The following is a 19908-nucleotide window of genomic DNA, read 5'->3' as shown; positions in this document are numbered from 1 at the left end:
CAAAGAGCTCAGAAGCTAGAAAGAAGTCCCACAGACCAACCCCACTACTGGGAGTAAGTGTCCCCCTGCAGAAGCAGCACAGCTGGGTAACACATGAGGACTGGTGGGGGACAGCTCAGAAGTCAGCTTTCCTGCTTCTTCTTCCTCCCCCATGCTCAGTTACGTTTCCTGCAAGAAAGGACTTTTAAGTTCCTTAAAATTTGCTCTAGCAACCTCCTTGCTCAAAATAGACCATGCTGCTTTAAGAAGCAACAGCCAGAGGAAGAGAAATACTAGGCTGGGGTCACCAGTCCAGCCTGGGAAGAGCCAGCCCCAGACAGCAAGGTCAGCAGGGTTCCCTGCTGCCAGCCTGGGTATACTGAGTGTCACTGGAGCCCAGTATGTTCTTTTGTTTCAATCAAAGGCTTTTGCTTAATCCTATTAAATAATTAGGTTAACTCTGGAGCTAAACTGGTATGTGGGCCTTATTATAACTGGTTAGTCTTCCCACCAAGCAATGATCACCCTCCAACTACCAAGAGAGAGCACGAATATGAGTTCTGTGGTTGAAGACAGCACTGCTGTTTTACCTTCAAGAGATGCCATAGCTAGAGGCTGTGCTAAACCCACCACCACACAGTGCCTAAGCAAGACACTACTGAGATCGGAAAGCAGTACAGAAATACAATCTCAGCCAGCTGTGCTACAGGTCGATCTTAAAAATCCCATCTATATAGCAGTTATTGCACCTAAGGAGCTCTTACTGCAGAACCAGGTTAGCACCACCGCACACTCATTTTCTTCAGTTCATTCCTCAGGTCAGAGTCCATAAAGTCAGCAGTACCCAGAAGCAGGTCCTTCAAATTAGCTGTGAAAAGCTCCGGTAATAGTCCTAGTCCGTACTTACACCAAATATCAAAGAGGCAGCATTCCCATTTCCAGTTCCCCCAGGCGCAGCCATCAGCTATGAGCTGGTTCTGTTCCAGCACAGATGCACTATACAACAGCTGCATCACTACCAACCTATGAAAAGCGAGTGAAGGCTCTCTGTTAGTAGATTCGTACCCTTGGTTAATGACAGCAAGTTTATTCAGTAAGCCTTGCTCATGTCAAAGCAACTCTCCTACTACAAATCATATGCCAGCTTGCTGTCACAGAACAGCTGTAACCCAAAGACTACTGCGCCCTGTAACAGTATCTCAGAAAAGGGGCGAGTATTTGAGCAGGGAGAGCACAAACATAGCTTCCTTCAAACTGTACACTTTCCTCTGCAGGAGGAACATTCTCTCGGGCAGTTGATCCTGGCAAGCACCATCACCTAAGACTGCACTTGGAGAGGATAACTAAGACGTAAGTTTTCCCATCCAGCTGGCTTGCTTACTGGCTTCACCACGAACACATCTCCCCTTAATAGCATCACAAACTGGAGCCTGGCAGTCTAACTAGAACATTGAGACAGCCAGGTCCCTAGGCGATGATGAACGTCTGTTGTGGGGGATACAAGTGTTTTTCTGCTCTGCAACCTTGCCAAGAACTAAGCTAGATAATAACCTCCTGCACAAGGCACTGGACTTCTTACCTTAAGATGTCTGGTCCCAGGTGCAATCCTCCTTATTTTCAAGCTGGAGGGGTAACTCCCAGTACTTGCTGATCTGCTTCCTAGCACTAAGTAGTCCTGTGCTGCTTATTTCCAGTTCTGTCCACACCACTTTCATTTGCCAGGAAAACAGATATTTGCAGAGCTGTTAGGATCTTTACAATAGTTATCTAAGGTAATTAAGTAGTTAAACAAGTTGACAAGAGCTGGTGCGGAAGAGACATGCCTGAGGTGACAAGACTAAAAGATTGCTTTCAGGGCTCTTCTAGCTATGTCATAAAGGCATACCAACTTCAGTGTTTATTAAAAAAACACACAAACAAACAAACCAAAACCCAGCTGTGAATTACAGCATTATGCACTGTTCTCTTGCCACTGGGAGATAATACCTCTTTCCTAGCTCCTAGCCCTAAAGTAATTCAAAGTACTGTTTTCAAGCCAAAAAAGAACCAGGTTTTTAGGGTTCTGTTTGAGCTTTTAAGATACTTTAGGGCTCCACATGCTGAAACATCACAGATTTTCTAATTCTTCTGCTATCCTTAAGAAATTATAAGCTTCTGTTCACTACATTAATGAAACTCCTCAAAACCCTACCTTCTGGAATCACACAGTCACAAAACTAGCAGTACTGCCATACAGTTGAAGCAGCAACTCAACGAAAGTTGAGATGGGTCAGCTTTGGAAGCAGACAAGCTTGGAGTTACCACAACCAGGCATATTCATGGGTCATTCGGCAGCAAAGGGCTGGCTTAAGTACCAAGTCTTGCCAGTCAATGCTGCCTGTGAACAGTGGCAGTCAGAGCTGACCATCTGCCTTTTGAACTTGGTCAACACCTGAGACTTAACATCCTGCAGCAATGCACGTAAATTTTAATACATGAAGTTTGCAACTTTCAAATTCCACTAATTGTCCACAATTAATTGTGTTCTCCTTTTCCACTCCACCCCAACTGCTTCGTTCATTTGAAGCTTCCTCCCCAAGCAGCCACACACACCTTTCAGCAGTCCTGCCCCTACGCCTCCAAATTTTCCCTGTCATTCTCCAGACTCATGTCAGCTCTACAGTGGATTTCATGAGACCCTAGCGTCAACTTGAAGAGTGGCATTACTCGCAGCCTTTCACTTTCCATCCTGTACAGATACGCAGGATTATTTATACACATCACTCCATTTGCTGCTTTGAGGCACTACTACCATAAAAACTTGGTTGCCAGCATGGCCTGGTCAGCGTCTGTGTAGTTGATCCCCGGTCTTTCTTAGCCTGGCTTCAGCCCCAGGACCTGACGGAAGAACTAACTGCAGGAAGGCATCAGTTGATCCAGGGCCCCAGCGTGGACGAACAGGACAAGTCCATGCAGGCTAAACAGGCATCATGGGGTGGCTTGCTGCCCCCTCCACCACCTCCAACTCTCAGGCCTGTCATTCTCCCAGTAACAGCAATGACTGAGAAACCAGTATGTGGAGCACAAAATCCAGGACAACTCAGTTTGAGAAGAGGCAGACAGAGGCCTGCTTTGTTAGTGACAGCAGGGGAGTCCCATCATGGTTCGGAGATTAACTTAGTTTTGTCGCAGGAGCCTGCAATGCTCTCAGCCCTCTTCTCACAAAAGATGACTGCAGTGATTGACAGGCAATACAGGGAGAGCAGAACACCTCTGCCTGCTGGCCCTGCCACGGGCTGGCGAGGTGGGGGGGAGAACACTTACGCACAGGTATTGCAACCACACCAGTCAAGGGGCAGAAAGGCTAAGTTAATTTTTAATTGCAATCCTGCTCTCTCAAATCATATCCTGTACTGCCTCTACCTAGCAAGCTGCATGTTTAGTGCTCACTGAAGTTTATGAAGCCTTGGCTCAGGCTAGCGTTGTACATGCCTGTGCCACGCAGCTTTGCCGGTAAGAGTAAGCCTTTCTCGGGAGCACCACCCTTGCTTTTGCAGTGCAAGTTTCTTCCAGACGAGCTCTAGGAGCTGAAGCACCTCAGCTGCCAAGTTACTGCACAGCACAAATAAGGGCTCATTTACAAGCATGGTGAAAGAGGAGGAGACAAGCAGGAACAACCTCAACACAAATCAGAGTAGATCAGTTGTGGAAATCACCATCTCAGTACATTATTAAAGTGCAAAGATCCCGCAAACCCTTGAGGACAGCACACACGCTACTGAGAGCGACAAGCTCTGAAGGTCAGCCCCAATACTTCAAGTAGAAGAGAGTTCACATTTCAGTGCATCTACACAGCCTGGAAGATGCTGTCCCTTCTCCCACAAACCCCTCCTTAAGGGAAGTAAATGATCAGTCACAAAGCAGCTGCAGGTTGTTCCTATGTACTTTGGCCAGTTGCTCCTCGCTACCACCCCTCAGACTCTAACCCCAGGGGATGTAAAACAAAAGCAGACTCTATAGGATGTGCTGCTGCTAGCTTTTACTAGCTAGGCTAGGAAGAGGTCAAACCAACACCAGAACCGGTTTTCCCGTTGTGAGAGCAAGGGGAAGAGCAAACACTGTGGATGCCCTGTACTGCTGACATTCCAGCTCATTTCTGCTGTCCCTCCTGCCTGCCAAAGGAGAAACTTCCAACTTGACAGATGCAGAGATGCAGCAGTCAGCACTGCAAACCAAGGTTCTGCAGCATACCCTGAGGTTCCTGATCTTTCACATCTTGCATCTGATGTGGCAGGTGGGATCTTTGGATGAAAATTCAGCTAGTCCACTGAAGCAACCTCCAAAGCAGCCTCAACGGATCTGCTTCCTGACACAGCAGGCAAGCACCACCTTCCCCACGCCTACCCAAGCCTTACACATTGCAACAGGTTATTTCCCTCAAGATACTTATTACCAGGCTGGACTTTGAAAGTCTGTAAAGCTTTGCCTCATCTGGTTTCACCTCCCTTCTTTTCAGTGACCAAAGTTAGCTGAGCTCATTCGTAGACAGACTGACCATGAAGCTCAGGAGAAGGAGCTCCTGCTGATGTACTCAAGTTGCAGAACTGGCTCCCTGTCACCAAAGCAAATAGGACCTGCCCTAGGAGGGAATCAGCAAGCCCCTGCTTCCATAAAGATGTTTCTCTGCGTGCTAATTTGCATGAGGTTTTGAAGGCTAGTGTACCAACCCAGAAACCAGAACCTGATCAGCCATACGCCAGGCTAGAGACCCGCAGAGACCAACTGGGGATCAGAACTCACTAAATGGGCACTTCCCGTCCCAGCTCCAAGCCAGACGCCCACACAAAGGGGAACGGGCAGCCCAGGAGGTCCCGATCTTTAATGGCAGGAGAGAAAACATCATCTTTCACAGGATTTTGAGCCCTTGTGCCACAAAGCCCACCTGCCAGGAATGCTTCCCTATCCACACACATGAAGAACAAGCACTTGGTAATCAGCAGGTGCCCTGATCACGAGTGATGAGACAGAACAGCTTCACACAACAGTGCCAGTTAATGAAACATGACAGAGTTACTAAGTCCCCTGCTAACCAGGTACAGCGCTGCCCTCAGGGCAGCAACTGCAAGTTAAAGCCATGTTAACGTAAAAAGAGTATCTTAAGGAGTTTGTGTTGTTGACGTTAATATTCAAAGGCCTTGGACTTCTAGTACAGCTGGGAAGTACATCTTGTCTCTGGCAAGCACATAACTGCAGAGTCAATGGAAAGACTCAGGTCTGAATTCACTGAACTTTTCTTTCAGCTTCACTGAGATAATACCAGCCGTGTAACGACCTTGAAAACATAAACAAGACCATGTTGGTCATAGAGATTTTCCAAACAGCATCTCTTCAAAAGTTACAATGGAGGGATTGAGGAAGAAGCTGGATCCTAAAAATTAAGGCTGCTAATTAGGGTTACCCTCTCAAATAGGCAACACTTGTGGATGCAGAGATTATTTATAGATACATATGTGTGTGTGTGTACATGTTACCAATTCAGCTACAGTACCTTTCTGGAGGGAAGTGTCAGGGCAAGGTAGAAATCTTTATTTTTGCATAATACAAACTTCAGAAACAGAAGAGAAGAAAAGAAGGTACTTTGAACAGACACTCTTATCCCATCTACTCCAGAGACAATTGCTGCTCACCTGAAGTAGAAGCAATTGCCTTCAAGCTAGAGGAGATGGTTTGAGGGCTAAGCACAAAGTCAGAAAACAGCAGCATAGCTACATCAGCCTGCAAATTGCAGCACAATACTTGTCAACAAACGTTGATCTACCACTTAGGAGTACAGAGATGTACAGTGACACCCTAACATGAGCCTCTGCAAGACATTTGCAAGCTAGAGGCTCAAGCAGACACGCAGCTCCTGCACATTGGCTGTCCCTGGAGTAAGGGGAGCAGACTAAAGCAAGGCAACAGTTGGCTGCAAGTACTGCAGAAATACCACTGGAAAGACTAGATTTCTCAGGAAACTAGATGCGTTTGAGGAGACTCATCAACCCACACTGCAAAGGTAGATTTGTTCCTGGGGCACCCAGTAAGACATTAAGCTTTTCCATTTGACTCTATAGTCGTGTACTGTGGTGTGAATAATAAGGAGCAGTGTCATGCAGCAAGACTCAAGATTAGAAAGCTCCCATAGGACTGTCTACAATGACAGAAGTTTTTCAGGATGTTTTACCACAGCAAGCACATGTTGCATGTTTTGTAAAAAGGAAACATGTATTTTAGAAACGTACTGATGCTCAAGAGGAAGTGATTAGATATTTATAAACCACTATCATACTGTTAAAAAGAAAACAACTCACAGTTAAGCATCAAAACAGCAGCACAAGTTTTAGAAGCATGTCTTGTCTCTCTATATTTGCAAGGGGTTCTTAAAATCTGATTGCACATCTGGACTTCACACTCGAAAGCTTGAAACCTTTTAAGTCTTCAGTCCCTACAACTGGCAAATCGAGAAAGTTCGTTGCTATTTTCAGTCCTCACACTTGCACAGCATGACAGTATTTGCAGGAGAGTAATTCTCCAATTTGAGCAAATCTTTCCATTCAGCAAGAGCAGAGATACAACTCTGCCAAAAAAACTGGAAAAAAACCCCAACCCAAAAACCCCACAATCTGTCCCAGAAGTCATTTGGTTCTTCTCTCCCCCGACAAAAAAAAAACCAACAACAACTTACCAGAAATAGCAGACAGAAGAAAAAGCCAAAAGTACAGTTTAGACTCTTTGATTACCACGTATTAGAATGTTACTTGTGCAACAAACGCTGCAGGTAGGGTCCAGAGAGAAATCTCCATGCTGACTAAAACCAGTACACAGTGCAGTAAAAACGCATAGTTTTCACTAAACTGGTTGGGCAGCTCTGTCACTTGACTACATTGGCTCTTTAACGGCTCCAAAAATGAGACCAGCTCAGCTTTGTTTTCTGCACTTGAAGCTGTTAAGCTGCAAATTTAACCTCTGAAATGGATGCCCTCACCAGCTCCCCTGCCCGCAAGCGGCCCCTGTGTGTGTCAAAGGCAGTCCCCCACACTGGCTTGCCCCACACCTCCCCACAGAGAAGCAAAGCCCATGAGCAGGACCTGCACCCCAAAATGCAGCAGGGTAGCCAGCACAGACCAGCGGCACCCAGCTCACACTCGGGTAAGCTTCTCCCCAGCATGGCTCTGCAGTGGGCAGAGGATCCTACCAAGCATTTGCCATTGCCATCAGACTTAGCAGCCTGGAAATCCCCTGGCTCCTGAGCCTCCCTTCTCATGCAAGCACTGCCTCAGAGGTCAACAAATCACCTCTGAGGAGTTGCACAATATTGCTCCCAACGTCACTTGGCTTAGAGATTCCTTCCTGAGGCCCAGCAACCTTCCCACCCTGCCAAAGCACCCAAAAGCTACCACAGTCCAAGCAGGAAGAGAGCCTTAACACAGGCTTTTTTTTTTTTTTTCTGTCTTAGATGGCACCAGAGATTGCCAGACTGAGGTAGGAATCAGGTAGTATAGCTGAATTTTTATCTTTTCTGCCTCCTCCTCCCATAAGATACTAGAGGTCAAGGTTAAGGACTTTCCTACTGTAAATTCCCTTTCAAAACAAACTGGGGTTTAGTTGCTTCCATTTTCTCAGATGCTAGGAAAGATAACTAGTCGGTGCTTAGATTCAGCACGCTCATAACGAACATGTTTCTGGGAAGTTACAGCATCTCCCTGAACTGGGAAAATAGTTTTTGTATTCTTTCTGGCTCTTTCCAGGAATTATCAAGGATATAGTAAAGGTACATCTGGAGTAGTTTTACCAAGGGCAGGAAGTTTTCCCCAGCTTAGTAGCTTAATAGCAATTAAACAAATACCCTCTCTCTCCACCTCCCTTCTGCCTGTTGAGCCTTGGGACTGCACCTCTTTTCTCCACAGACAGGTGGATGGGGCTGGGCAGAGCCTGGGCACCGGCACCCAGTGTGGGAAAGAAGCCAACTAGGCTTACCCAGCCATTCCCAGCAATAGCAGGCTCTCCAGTAGTTCACTCCGCAACTGAAGCCAAATGCTGCTAGAAGCCAAGTGCTAGAGATAGCCTACCCAAAAGAGCATAGGAGGACAAGCACCACCTCATGCTTCTCAGGCTAAGCCTCTGGAGAAGCTCAGACACCTTGCCAAGCTATCTGGGTGCCCACCAGAGCACTGAAGTCCCCTGCCACAGTGGGACCAGCCCACTGGAGAATAGAAATGTCTACCCAAGACCTCTCCCCTTGGGTCCATCCACATGATCTTACCTGGCAGAAAAGAAGTAAAACAACAACCACCAACCAACTAAAAAACCCACCAAACACCAAACCGAGACCTCCAGTTTGCCATTCCAAATTATTGTGAAGCTTTAGAATTAAGTGAGCTTTCTTGAACAACAGAAAGGACAGGCTATTAGTCTACTTTAACCATATCACATGCTTTGTATCAGATCCTTTGCCACTGGCAAGGCACTGATCTCAAGCAGCAAAGGTTTTAACCCCTTACCCCCACAGATCAAGCAGGGCTGGAAGACTACTGCAGACCCAGCATGACAGAGAAGTCACAGAATTTCTACTAGATCAGAAAAGTGCCTCAGCCCACAAAGGGATGCATCTTTTCGCCTGTTCACAGAAACAGTCCCTTTATTTGTGATCTCAGGAATCTTGTTTTTTGCCAAATACACTATTTGGCAATTGCAGCACCCTCACCATTCACTAGTTGACTGTATGCCTGTGGCTACTGAACCACTCCTGTTCCCCTGCTACTACATTGGCACTGTTAGATGTGATTCTAAAGCAGAAGACCACAGATCAGCAGCTGTAATAATCATCCCTCTTCAACAAGATCTGACCTACCATAACCACGGGCCCCCTACTCTACAATCTGAAGGACCCCATTGCAGGGCTGGCCATACCCAGAGTCAGAAATACAAGATTCCTGCAAGATTCTCACACAAAGTATCACGTGGTCTCTCCCAGACACACATACGGGGAGGACAGCAAGGAAAGCAACTCAGCAAACCCATTTGCTACAAGTAGACGGGAACAGCTAAGCCAGGGATCTCCAAACTCAACAGTTCAGAGCCATTTGTGCAACAGCGGTGCCGCAGCCACAAAAGGTTACTGCTGGACCCAGTGTCTGCACTCACTGCCCTCTGCCCTAGGAGAAGCTTTACCTCCCATCAGACCATCCCAGGGTCACACAAGATCCCACACCCCACCAGAACCTGATCTGCCTGCCAGCAAAATGAGCATGCTTCACAGACAGTCTCAGGACTTACATTTCACAACATCCTGAGTTTCACGCCATGGTTACCACTACCAGAGGGCATGAATGAAAAGAAAAAAAGCCAGAACTATAAAAAGCTTTGGAGGAAGGGACTATCTCAAACAGCCCTTCCTTCCAAAATGATGACTTAGAGAGGGCAGGGGGTCAAGAAAAGCCCTTAAGTACAAGGGAATGACTGAAAACATGTGTGCTCATTCCCTTTACTCAAAAATATCCACCTGCAACCACATTTTCCCCCTCCAGTATCAATGTAACACAGACAGTTTCACATTTTTAACTGGCAGCACCTGGCCACAACAGCCAACCCCCTCACTGGTCTGATCACTCTGAGGACACAGCTCAGAAGCAGTTTCATGCTTTACCCTGGAGAGCTGGTGCCACCAGGGGCTGCTGTACAGTCTGACTACAGCAGCATCGTCTAGCACCTTTTCCTTCCACCTTTGCAGAGCAGTCTCCTCACTCCAAGCTCTTCCTACAGGAGAAAGAAAGTGGAAACGAAAGCTGCATTACACAGCAGTAAAGGGCAGCACTGTGAGGAGCAATAATAACACAGCACAAGCTGTTACAGAAGCTGCAGTGAAGCCACTTTGTTCCCAGCCTAAGCATTCCAGGAAGTGAAATGCCACAATAAGAAATCTCAGCAAAGCTGGAAAATAAAGGGGAACTCTGGAAAACACTTAGCCAACTGGAAGACATGCTCAAAATCTTTTGGTTTCCCTTCTATGAAGATGGTCCTGGAGGCCAAGGCAGACCACAATTCACACAGGTGTTTTGCTAGCCACATTACTAGTCAGGTAATCCCAGCATACTTAATTGAAGCAATGAGAGAACATTACTCAATTACAGACCTGCCACCTGCAGTTAAGAACAACTCTCCACCAAACACCACCCAAAAAAGGAAAATAATTAATCCATCCTTCCAAGCACTACATGCGTAGGTTATGGACAGGGCTGCTTCAAGCCAAGTGGAACAGACATATGGGATAAGTTCCCCAAGAGTTTGGCAGTTAAAATAGACAGCAAGACTTTGAAAAGCTAGGTCTGTTTTGGGAAAAGGAGGAGCCTCCTTGGAGTCTGCAAGCCTACACAGTGGTTTCTAGAGTGGTCTGGAAAATGGGTTCAGCTGAACCTGAACCAAGAGACACTGGGTGGCCTTTCTACTTTCTTGAAAAGGTCTCCTTTTCTAAATTTAGAGCACAAATTTTCAGGAGACTATTTGACTATTTGATGGAGCAATGCTAGAAGAATCAGATTGGGGAAAAAAAAAGTAATTCAGAGGTATTTACTTTAAAAATAATGAAATTTTATTCAGAATAACTGATTTACAAATATCAGAAAACCCTTAATGCAGAGACAAATGCTCCCGTTTTGGGGGGGTGAGGAAAGTGAGGCTGTTTCATCCTTAATCAGTAAATCATAACTGAGGCTATGATTACTTTTTAATAGGGTTGCAGACACTTATTTTTTCTTACTTGCCTCTGTCCCACCATGTTGTGCTCTTTCCCCCACAGCCTGCTTCCCAGGGACCGTTTCTACTTAACATCAGTTCCACAATTTTCAATCAAGCCAAACTTGCTAATGACATCAAATTACAGCAAGGGGTCTCATGCATGCTACCTGGGCAGGTTACAGCTGTGACACGAGGATCCCTCTGCCCCCAAGATACACACGCATCCCTTGATAGCGCAGCAGCTTGAAATCCAGCCCAGCAGAGCCCCATTACCTGCTCTTCCTCTGACAGGAGGGTGCCAGCAGGAAAACCACCCACCACAGGGTGCTGGGACTCTCCACTGAGACCCTGGGCACAGGAGTAACCATGAGACAGCACCGCAGTAACACGGCCACTGACCTGGCCTCAGCTCACAGGCCACTGCACAGGCTCTTCCTCCTGACAGCAAACACCCTGCAGCAAAGGCTGTCTCTATTCCATGCAAACAGGGACCAACTGTTTAGGTTCCCATGGGACAACACCGGGTGCGTGGCCGTTTATTTGTATACATGCTGGTAGGTCTTGCTCATAGCTGACAGCTGTGCTAGGAAGAGGTTTCCCATCTGCCTGAAGCTACGCAAAGCAGGAACTTACTGATTTAACACAGGATCAAGTCTAAACTACTGCCATGACAGCCTGTGAAGCTGCAATATGATGGATTGGGAATGAATGCAGAAACAACCAGGCTTTGTAACCACCAGCAGGACTGCAGCATCACATCAAAGGAGCTGTTGAGGTCTTGGACTCTGGCATTAAAGCAGTTTGGTGTTCCTTGAAATAGCCCTCCCTTGAAAAAGCCTCTTCTGCTGAGGCAGCAACCAGTTTGATGCTGAAGCTGTATTATCAAAAGCTGCAACAGCATTTTGGTCACCTCAGTTTCGTTCAGGAAGCTGCCAGTCACACCACCTCCCCCAGGGAGCAGGGGCGAGAGGAAACTCTGACCTGTTGGGTCCCATCACATCAGGCAAGAGAGACGACCACGGGCATCACCTCCCACCCCTCAGGAGCAAACACAACTGCCCCACTTCAGCTGCACTCAGACAAGGTGCTACCACTCTCAGAGGATCGGGTGGGAGGGATCTGCCGAGCTCTGTACACAGGGAGCAGCCAACTCTTGCAGAAAGTCCCACAGAGGGGCTGGAACTCACTTGCAAGGCTGACCTGCCCCACAGGGCTTCACTCCCCCTCACCACCAGCCACCAGGGACCTCTGTTGTACCCACAGCCTTCCCACTGCTGCTCCTGCACAGCATCCCCAGGGACGTGCAGCAGACTCCTTCGGAGCAGGAAAAGGGCTGTCCCTTCACCCTACTTCACATGGCTCACCAGGGCTTCACCACACAGCTGTGGTCAAGCACTGTCCTGCACAGCAGCTGCCAAGCAGAAGTCTTCTCTAATTAAAAGAGCTTCCTTCAGGAAGAGGCAGATTTACTGCACAACTCAGAGGGCTCTTTAGTTATTCCATGTGCAGTGTCTCTGCAAACCTGCATAAGAAAGGGACCTGAATGCAAAGAGCAGCCCAGAAGCTTCTTAGACTGTTGGGAAAGTACATCCAGGCAGGTTCACCCCCTCCCCGCCCCACAAGAGACTTCAGAGATGAGCATAATTAGAACTGCTGCCTGCGTTTTAAGGCCCAGTTTCTTCAAGCATCCAGCATAAATGCTGGAAAATAGTTCCTGTCACTGCTTGGTCAGTGCAAAATTCAAGGCAACAGCAGCGGGGAAACAGCCATGCTAACCTAAGGTCAGCAGCCTCCTCAGCCCGAGTCCAGCACAGTATTCTGGATCCATCTTCTGTATGAGCAGGGAGCCTAGCTCCACGTTTACAAGACATGGAAAAACCGGAGCAAGGGGACAGGAGACAGAGTTAACTTAGTAAAGCACACTGGGAAGTTGAGGACTTTCCAGCAGCCACTCCAGACTGACTCAGCAGCAGCAGCAGCTCCAGTCCTCACTGACACACACAGCAGACACATGACCAGATCCACAGCTGTAAAGAGGGTGCTTTGATTGCGCCACACCACCAGCATGAAACAATGTAGAATTATAACTGCAATACTAGAGATGGTGTCCTAGCCACACCAGACAGAATAGAATCCTTTTACATGAAGAGAACTCTACAAATCATTTGATTACAAGCAGAAAGGAGAGAAGCTGTCTGCATGGTGCCTTCCAAAAGCAGGCATGTTAGCTCTGGGGACCAAAGTCCAAAAAAATCCCACTTGATACTGACACCTCTCTTCAGAATTCAGATACAGAACCTCTCTTCAATTTCTGTCCACATGTATTACAAGTAATTTTCAGTAAGCCATTTGCAGGATCAAGGAGAAATCTGAAAGAAACCAAGTAGGGAGGGAGTAAGACATTCTCCACACAGATACTTTTGCCTCTAAGACTAGAGCACCTAGTCACTGAAATGCCATGAAAAGGTACAGACACTTCCCTGAAAAGGTCTAACTAGAGCACAAGCCATTTTGTGCAATAATAGAGCTCCTCTATTTAATTTAGACTTCACAATTGGTTCCCAACAAAACTGCTAATCATCTATCACAGGAGACATGCCAGCTCCAGGTGTTTAGGATTTGCATATTCTTACATTATGGGATGATGGCAGCAGCCCTTGCAGTCCTACTCAGTGCCAAGATATTACTTCCACACCTGCCTCGTGTGCTGCTCCTGAAGCCCCGCACAGGCTGTAATTCCACAGCACCTGGATACAGAAAACATCTAGAGGCAACTCACTCAAACCTGTATCAGCCCAGTACACCAACCCAAGCAAAATCAGGGTCCTGCAGTGGGCTGCTTTTAAAACTAAATGGACAGTTTGCTGCATGAAGCCTCTCCTGTAGAAGCAGGAGCTGAGGGCACTGAGGTCTCATGTTGTCCCTCAGCCCCATCCTATCGAGGGCACTGAAATCTCACAGATCAGAGAGGCAGTGGCCAAAGGAAGGTGCTGGTGGAGGACACTGCCACATCCAGTCACAATAAACCATTCTCTACGGCAGCTCTGGGAAACAGCCTCCTCTACCTTACAGCAAGTTTGGCCCCTCTGCACAAATCCCTGCAAGCTAGTTCGTCTCCTTCCCCTTTCCCAAACTGCCTCCACGGCAATGGATGCAGAGCACCAGCAGAAGGGACCAAAGGCAGTCCAGAGTCCAGCTGTGAGAAGGTCAGCTCATCTCAAGGTGCATGGCTGCAGTTCTGACAGCTCAGCCCTTCCTTTGCTTGTGTACAAGACCTCTCTCTAACTGAAGCAGATTTATTTTTGCCTACAAGGGGGATTCTCCATTATATAACTTCAAATCTCTGGGCTACTAGATATCTGAACATACATTGCTCATCCCAGGTCAGCATTTCTCCAGTACACATGGCCACAGGATTATCATCATACCGGAAGAGATCAGTGATCTGCTTACAGCTCAGCAACAATACTGCAGTAAAGGGTAAAGCACCTTCACGATACATCTGTTTGCTCAAGGCTGTGCTGCAGAGAAACTAAAGCAGCAGCCCAGCAGCATCCTTAACAAATGCCACCAGCCCTTTGCCCACGTGCAAGGCTCCTGGTGGCACAGGAGAGCTGCCCTTCCCAGCTCCTTAAAGACAGACGGGCCACTTACCTCAGCAGCAAGTTTCAGCAATTAGGTATATGCACCGCACTTTGTTTTGACTTGCTTTTAAATGGTGATGTCCCAGTTCTGAAGCTCCATCAAGGACATAAAAGAACTAGAGCAGTCAGCCCATGCACGTGCCTCTTCCCACAGGAGAAAACCTGCCTTCCGCTTAGTCTCCCTCCCTTTCTCCCTTGTATTTACTCTGGATGAGCCCCGAACCACCCAGCTTCCCTGGCCCTGCTGTGTCTAAGGGGACACACACTTGGGTACTGAGCCAGCAGACCCCAATTCCTCTCCCCATGCTAACAGGCTACTGTTTTATTCCCTTTTTCTGCTGCCATCTACCAGGCAGTCCCTTTCGCAGGGCTGCCCACAGTAACACCTCATCTTTCTTCCAGAAAATTAGCTCGCTCTGAATCTGTCAGCACATGCAGGCAATGATATAGGCAATCTCCAGCATGCAGTTCCTCCTGCTTCACTTATCACCCCATCTAGCTTCAAGTCAGCCATTAACTGCTTCAGTGTTTCCAAGCCCTGATAGCCCAGGCAGCTTTCAGCAAACAGGCTCTGCCACAGCTGACCAACCATCAAGAAACTGCTAGCACTGGCTGTGGCTCCCGTATTATTCCTTTTACCACGCCAAGAAAGTCTGTAATGTTTAGCCTTTCCTCCACTTCATTCCCTCTTTAAGAACACAGACAAGCCAGGAAGAGACGGAGGTGGTTAGGTAACGATTGCAGCTCATTACGTGGCTCCTAAAAGGAAGGTGGCTCACACGGCCATCCCTTCACACATGTGTCATTAATTATTTGCCTGTAGAAAGCTCTGATTACACATTCCTGCAACAGAAGCATCAGTACAAGAGCACAGTTTATTTCTTAGCCCTTCAAAGCTGACAGCTGTGGGGTGGGGGGCAAGGCTACTGGGCCCAGCTCATCCTTTGCTGTACAGAAGGACTCCAGATCCCAGGATGTCATGATCCATTCCACAAACGATGGCAGGGAAGAAAGGAATGCAGGCGTGGTGCTCCTGTCTTAGAGGTGAAGCTATGACACTCCATAGTGAGGGCCTGAGTTCCTAGCAATAAGAAGTTAGTTTTGATGCACATGAGGCTTTTTTAGAGAGGAAACTGAGGAATAAGCACAAGAACTGGGAGTGTGTCCAGAGAAGGGCAACGAAGCTGGTGAAGGGTCTAGAGAACAAGTCTGATGAGTAGCAGCTGAGGGAACTGGGGTCATTTAGTGTAGAGGAGACTCAGATGGGTCCTTTTTGCTCTCTACAGCTCCCTGACAGGAGGCTGTAGGCAGCGCGGGTAGGTCTTTTCTCCCAAGTGACAACCAACAGGACAAGAACAAACAGCCTCAAGTTGTGCCAAGGGAAGTTCAGATTGGATATTAGGAAAAGTTTCTTCACTGAAAGGGTGGTCAAGCATTGGAACAGGCTGCCCAGGGAGGTGGCAGAATCACTGTCCCTGGAGGTATTAAAAAAACCCATGTAGGTGCTTAGGGACAGGGTTTAGTGATGGACTTGGCAATCCTGGGTTAACGGTTGGACTTGATGATCTTGAAGGTCTTGTCCAACCTAAATGACTCTATGATAACTGAAGCGCTGATCACCCCTTGTTGCACAGACCCACTGGAAATATTGTCACCTCCTCCAGCATTTTAAGCCACTCAACTGTAGCCTGAGCCCTGCTAGACCCACAGCAGCACCTCCCACTCACCAGCGAGCAGAAACAGAAAGGAGACCAGGAAGAAAGTGGCTGCCACGCCACAGGCACCATGGAAGTAGAGCGATAACTACCACTTTGGATAGCACAGGGCATGGTCCCCCTCCCAGCATCACCCTGGCTTTCCAGCAACAGATCCTATGCAACCAGTGCCCAAGGTCCTTGTGGCAGCACCTTTTGCCTTGGCTGTACACTTCCAACTGTAACAGTGCCAGCGGCCATCAAGAACCACAGCCATGGTTTGAGCTGGAAAGTTTCGCAGGGCCTGTGATTACCAGAGGTCTGCAAAACTCCCACCTGCACCTCTCAAATTTAAACATCTACTGGATGAATGCCTGCAGTCCTGGATGGTCCCCTGCTGCCTCACAGCTGTGACGCAAGGACCCAGAGGTACAGAAGAGGGAAAAATCCCTTCCTCAGCTACAGTCTGATGAGGAATTTCATACAACCCACAGCCTTCACTTCATGGAGTTTGAAACAGAGTGGCTTGCGTAGCAGGGGCAGGAAACTTCCACAGAGCTATGGGAAGGCCTTGTTAGAGCATCTCCTGCACCCACTTACAGTTGTAGGTCACACTACACCTGCCTGACGCCAAGAACTAAAATAGAGACAGTAGCAAGAACGAAGAGAGTCCAGATGAGCCACATCATTAAAGCCATTCAATCCTCTTAAGGGAGGAGCTTCCACACAGCAGGACAGAGATTGCCCACAGGGACAGCTTTCTCCAGGCACCGAGCTTGAGTCTTGCTCTATTTCTGCTGCACGCAGGTAAGAAACTGAGTGAATGCTGCAAGACTTCACCCAGCCACTGCTGCTACTCAGCACAGGGACAAGGATGCCATCCCAGCAGTCCCCAGAGCCCCTGGCAAAGGCAGAGAAGCTAAGGCCAAGAGGCGTTCAGGCCCTGAGAGGCTCCACCAAGAGAAGCTATTTTAGAAGCAAGACCCTTCTATGAAAGGGGTGTTAAATGAAAGGATGTTAGGAGTAAGGGGAGGCTATTCACCTCCCTGAGCCACTCCAGATCCATACACAGGCTTGCAGTGCAGCTGGCAAAGGTCCTTTTCACCCATGTGGCAGCCCAACGTGAGCAAGCACCCACGGACATTTTTTTTTTAAATAAGCACAACTGTAAGTGTGGGAGTTTTTGCTCCAGCCAAAGGACCAGAAACAAACATAAGTGTTAAAAACCACCCCACTTTGGCAGCCACAAAGAGGTCCTATGATGGGACACTGGCAGGACTGCTGCCAACCAGTGCAGTGACACCGCAGAACAGGTCAGCAACCACACCACCAGTGCCCTTCTCCCCACTTAGTGCTCATGAAGTATTTAGTAAGATCTGAGTAATTTGTCATTTTTACAGCTCATCACACACTTATCTTGACACCAGCATACAGCAGCACACTGTGGAGACTGCTCCTCTCATTAGACACCTCCCTCCAGATTTTCTGAGCAGTGTTTCTACACTTTGAACCTTGTGGTCCACCAAAAGGATCCTAGCCACACACTTCTGCTCAATGGTTCTCATGCAGCAAGCAAGCTTCACAGCAGCAGGCTCACACCTTGGGCTTTGATGAAATTCTTCTCAAGCCCAAGGTGCCTGAGAAAGTTAAAAAAAAAAAAAAAAGCACCTTATGTGGAGAGGAAGTATCACTGATGGCAGATTTCCAGACAGCACTCTCCAGCTGTACGCCCTTGCTTGCACAGAGGCACACGGGTGTTTTCAGAAGCTACACATCAAGAAGCCTCACTAGTGCTGGGGTGCATCCTATCCCCGCAAATCCCTACTGGCAGCAGCAGCACAAACATCACCAAGAGCTGCTCTTCTCCCCAGCCGCCAGCTCCAAGAGTACTGCAGCAGGACACTGTCCCTCCCTTGCACAGCCAGTAAAGTTTCAAGCTCTCATCTCATGCACGAGATGGAAATGCTAGAGCTGCTCCAAGACACAGGAGCACTTCATCCTGAACTAGCTTTACAGTTTACTGAAGCCAGCGTTTGGATTCCAGAACCGTTGTGTTTCTCCCGTCATGTGTTTGGGGTTTTTTGTTGTTGTTGTTTTTGTTTGGGGGTATTTTTGTACCGAGTGCTCCATTTTACGGTAAAGCATAGACAGCAGCCCTTGAACGCTCTGGGGTAGAAACGGCATGCCTGGGTTGTAACAAGCCACTATCCCCGTATGGACAGACACATCAACAGTCACACTGCAAGGCAATTCGCAGCCAACACCTCCCCAGCTGTTGCAACGCAAGCGCTACCTAACTCCTCACTGAGATTTTACAGGGCAGGGTGGGGGGAGGCACAGCAGGCTGGGCCAGTACCAGATTTCCATAATGCTATTAGGGGTAAGATTGCTACGGAGGCATCTAATCTGCGTCTCAGAAACCCATCACGACAGAGTCCCACTGGGGAGCGCCGCAAGGCCCAGCCCCACGGGCGGCAGCCGAGGCAGGCTCAGGCTGCCGACACCGCTGCACCGCGGCCACCCGCCGCCAGCTCCGCCGCACCTGGCGATGCCCACCCCGGCCCCGCACCAGCCACGCAGGAGGCTCAGACCCACCCGGCCGCTTCAGCCTGCGCGGACACACACGCGTGAGCCGCGGGCAACCGGGCCCGGCCCCCGAGGGGCTCCCCGCGGCCCTCGCACAACCACCCGCCGGCAGCGGCGCGGGGGCTCCCCGGGCAGCCGGAGCGCTGCCTGCCCGGCCCCCCCGGCACGGCACGGCACGGCGCTCCTCGCGGCGGGGGCTCCCGCCCCGCCGGGCCCGAGCAAGGTGCTCCCCGGCGGCCAGCGCCCCGCAGAAACCCCCGGGAAGTTCCCGCCGGGCCCGGCCCCCCGCCTCGCACGGCCGCGACCCCCGGGCCGACGGGCCCGAGGCCGCCGGGCCCAGCAGAGGGATCCGCGTCCCTCGCCCCCACGGCGAGGGCGGCCGCGGCACACCTACCTACCTGCGGGGCTCAGCCCGGCGCCGCGCTCCCTGCCCGCGCCGATATGGCCCTGGCTCTGCTCCCGGCCCCGCGGGGCGGAGCCGGCGGCTGCGCTGAGCCGGCCCCGGGGCGGGCCGCTGCCCCCCGCCCCAGCCCGGCCCCCGCGGGGGAGGCGGCGGCGCCTCGCTCGGCCGGGCCCGGGCCCGGCTGCCTGCCTGTGGGGCGGCGCGGGGCCCCGCACGGCGCCTGGCGGCTGCCCGCTGCCCTGCTGCCAGCCCCTCGCTCGGCCCGACGTCCCGTTTATGCTCGTTTCTCGAACCAAGTAACACGTTCCGCCAGAGCTCGGCGCCCGTCGGCCCCTCTCACCTGTCAGGCCTCGGCCGCTGCCTCATGCCGTCCAGCCGCGGCGGCTTCGCCTTCCTCGGCTCTCGCGGTCCCGGGCGCTGCCCCGCGGGCGGTAGCCCCGGCTTGCTGTGCTGTGCCCCCACCCGCCTGCGCCAGGCTGTCCCTCACGGCCCGGCGCTGCCCACCCGCACGTCTAAGGCCGCTCGCGGCTTGCCTGCTCCTGCAAGATGTGCGCCGTGGCTCTCCGCCAAGCGACAGCCAGCCTGATAACCCGCTCAAAGATTTTTTTCCCAACACGCAGTTTTGCTGCCCTAGTGAACATCGGCGCGGCTGCTGCATTGTTCCCCACCCAAACCCCGTTAAGCTCTTGTTTGCCCCAGTGACCGCAGCGACGTGACGGCAGCGAGGTGCTCGAAGGCTGCGGCTGCCGTTCACTCTGCTGACGGGGGTCATTGCATTGTTCCCGTGGGCTTCCCCGCTCTGTTCAGCGTACCCGCTTGCGCGCTGCCAGTGCCGGCGCTTTATTCTTGG

The 19908-nt window shown here is 49.9% G+C and overlaps 1 protein-coding gene across 3 annotated transcripts in view; it reads right to left on the bottom strand.

Annotated features, from left to right (window-relative positions):
* CD82 (CD82 molecule) overlaps window positions 1-19420 on the bottom strand; it is a 41336-nt gene extending 21916 nt beyond the window's left edge. Inside the window, exon 1 of one of the 3 annotated variants that reach the window (XM_055797006.1) lies at window positions 19399-19420. The gene's annotated coding sequence lies outside the window, so the exon portion shown is untranslated. Of the gene's footprint in view, window positions 1-19049; window positions 19185-19398 lie in introns of those variants that run through there. The other 2 variants (XM_055796992.1, XM_055796999.1) reach the window with 2 other exon arrangements.
* Between the last annotated feature and the right edge of the window lie 488 nt (window positions 19421-19908).

This window comes from Falco peregrinus, chromosome 1 (genome assembly GCF_023634155.1).
Source record: "Falco peregrinus isolate bFalPer1 chromosome 1, bFalPer1.pri, whole genome shotgun sequence".
In the NCBI taxonomy this organism is placed as follows: Eukaryota; Metazoa; Chordata; class Aves; order Falconiformes; family Falconidae; genus Falco; species Falco peregrinus.
The sequence above is the reverse complement of the archived record's forward strand: the minus strand, read 5'-3'. Positions and strand labels throughout refer to the sequence as shown.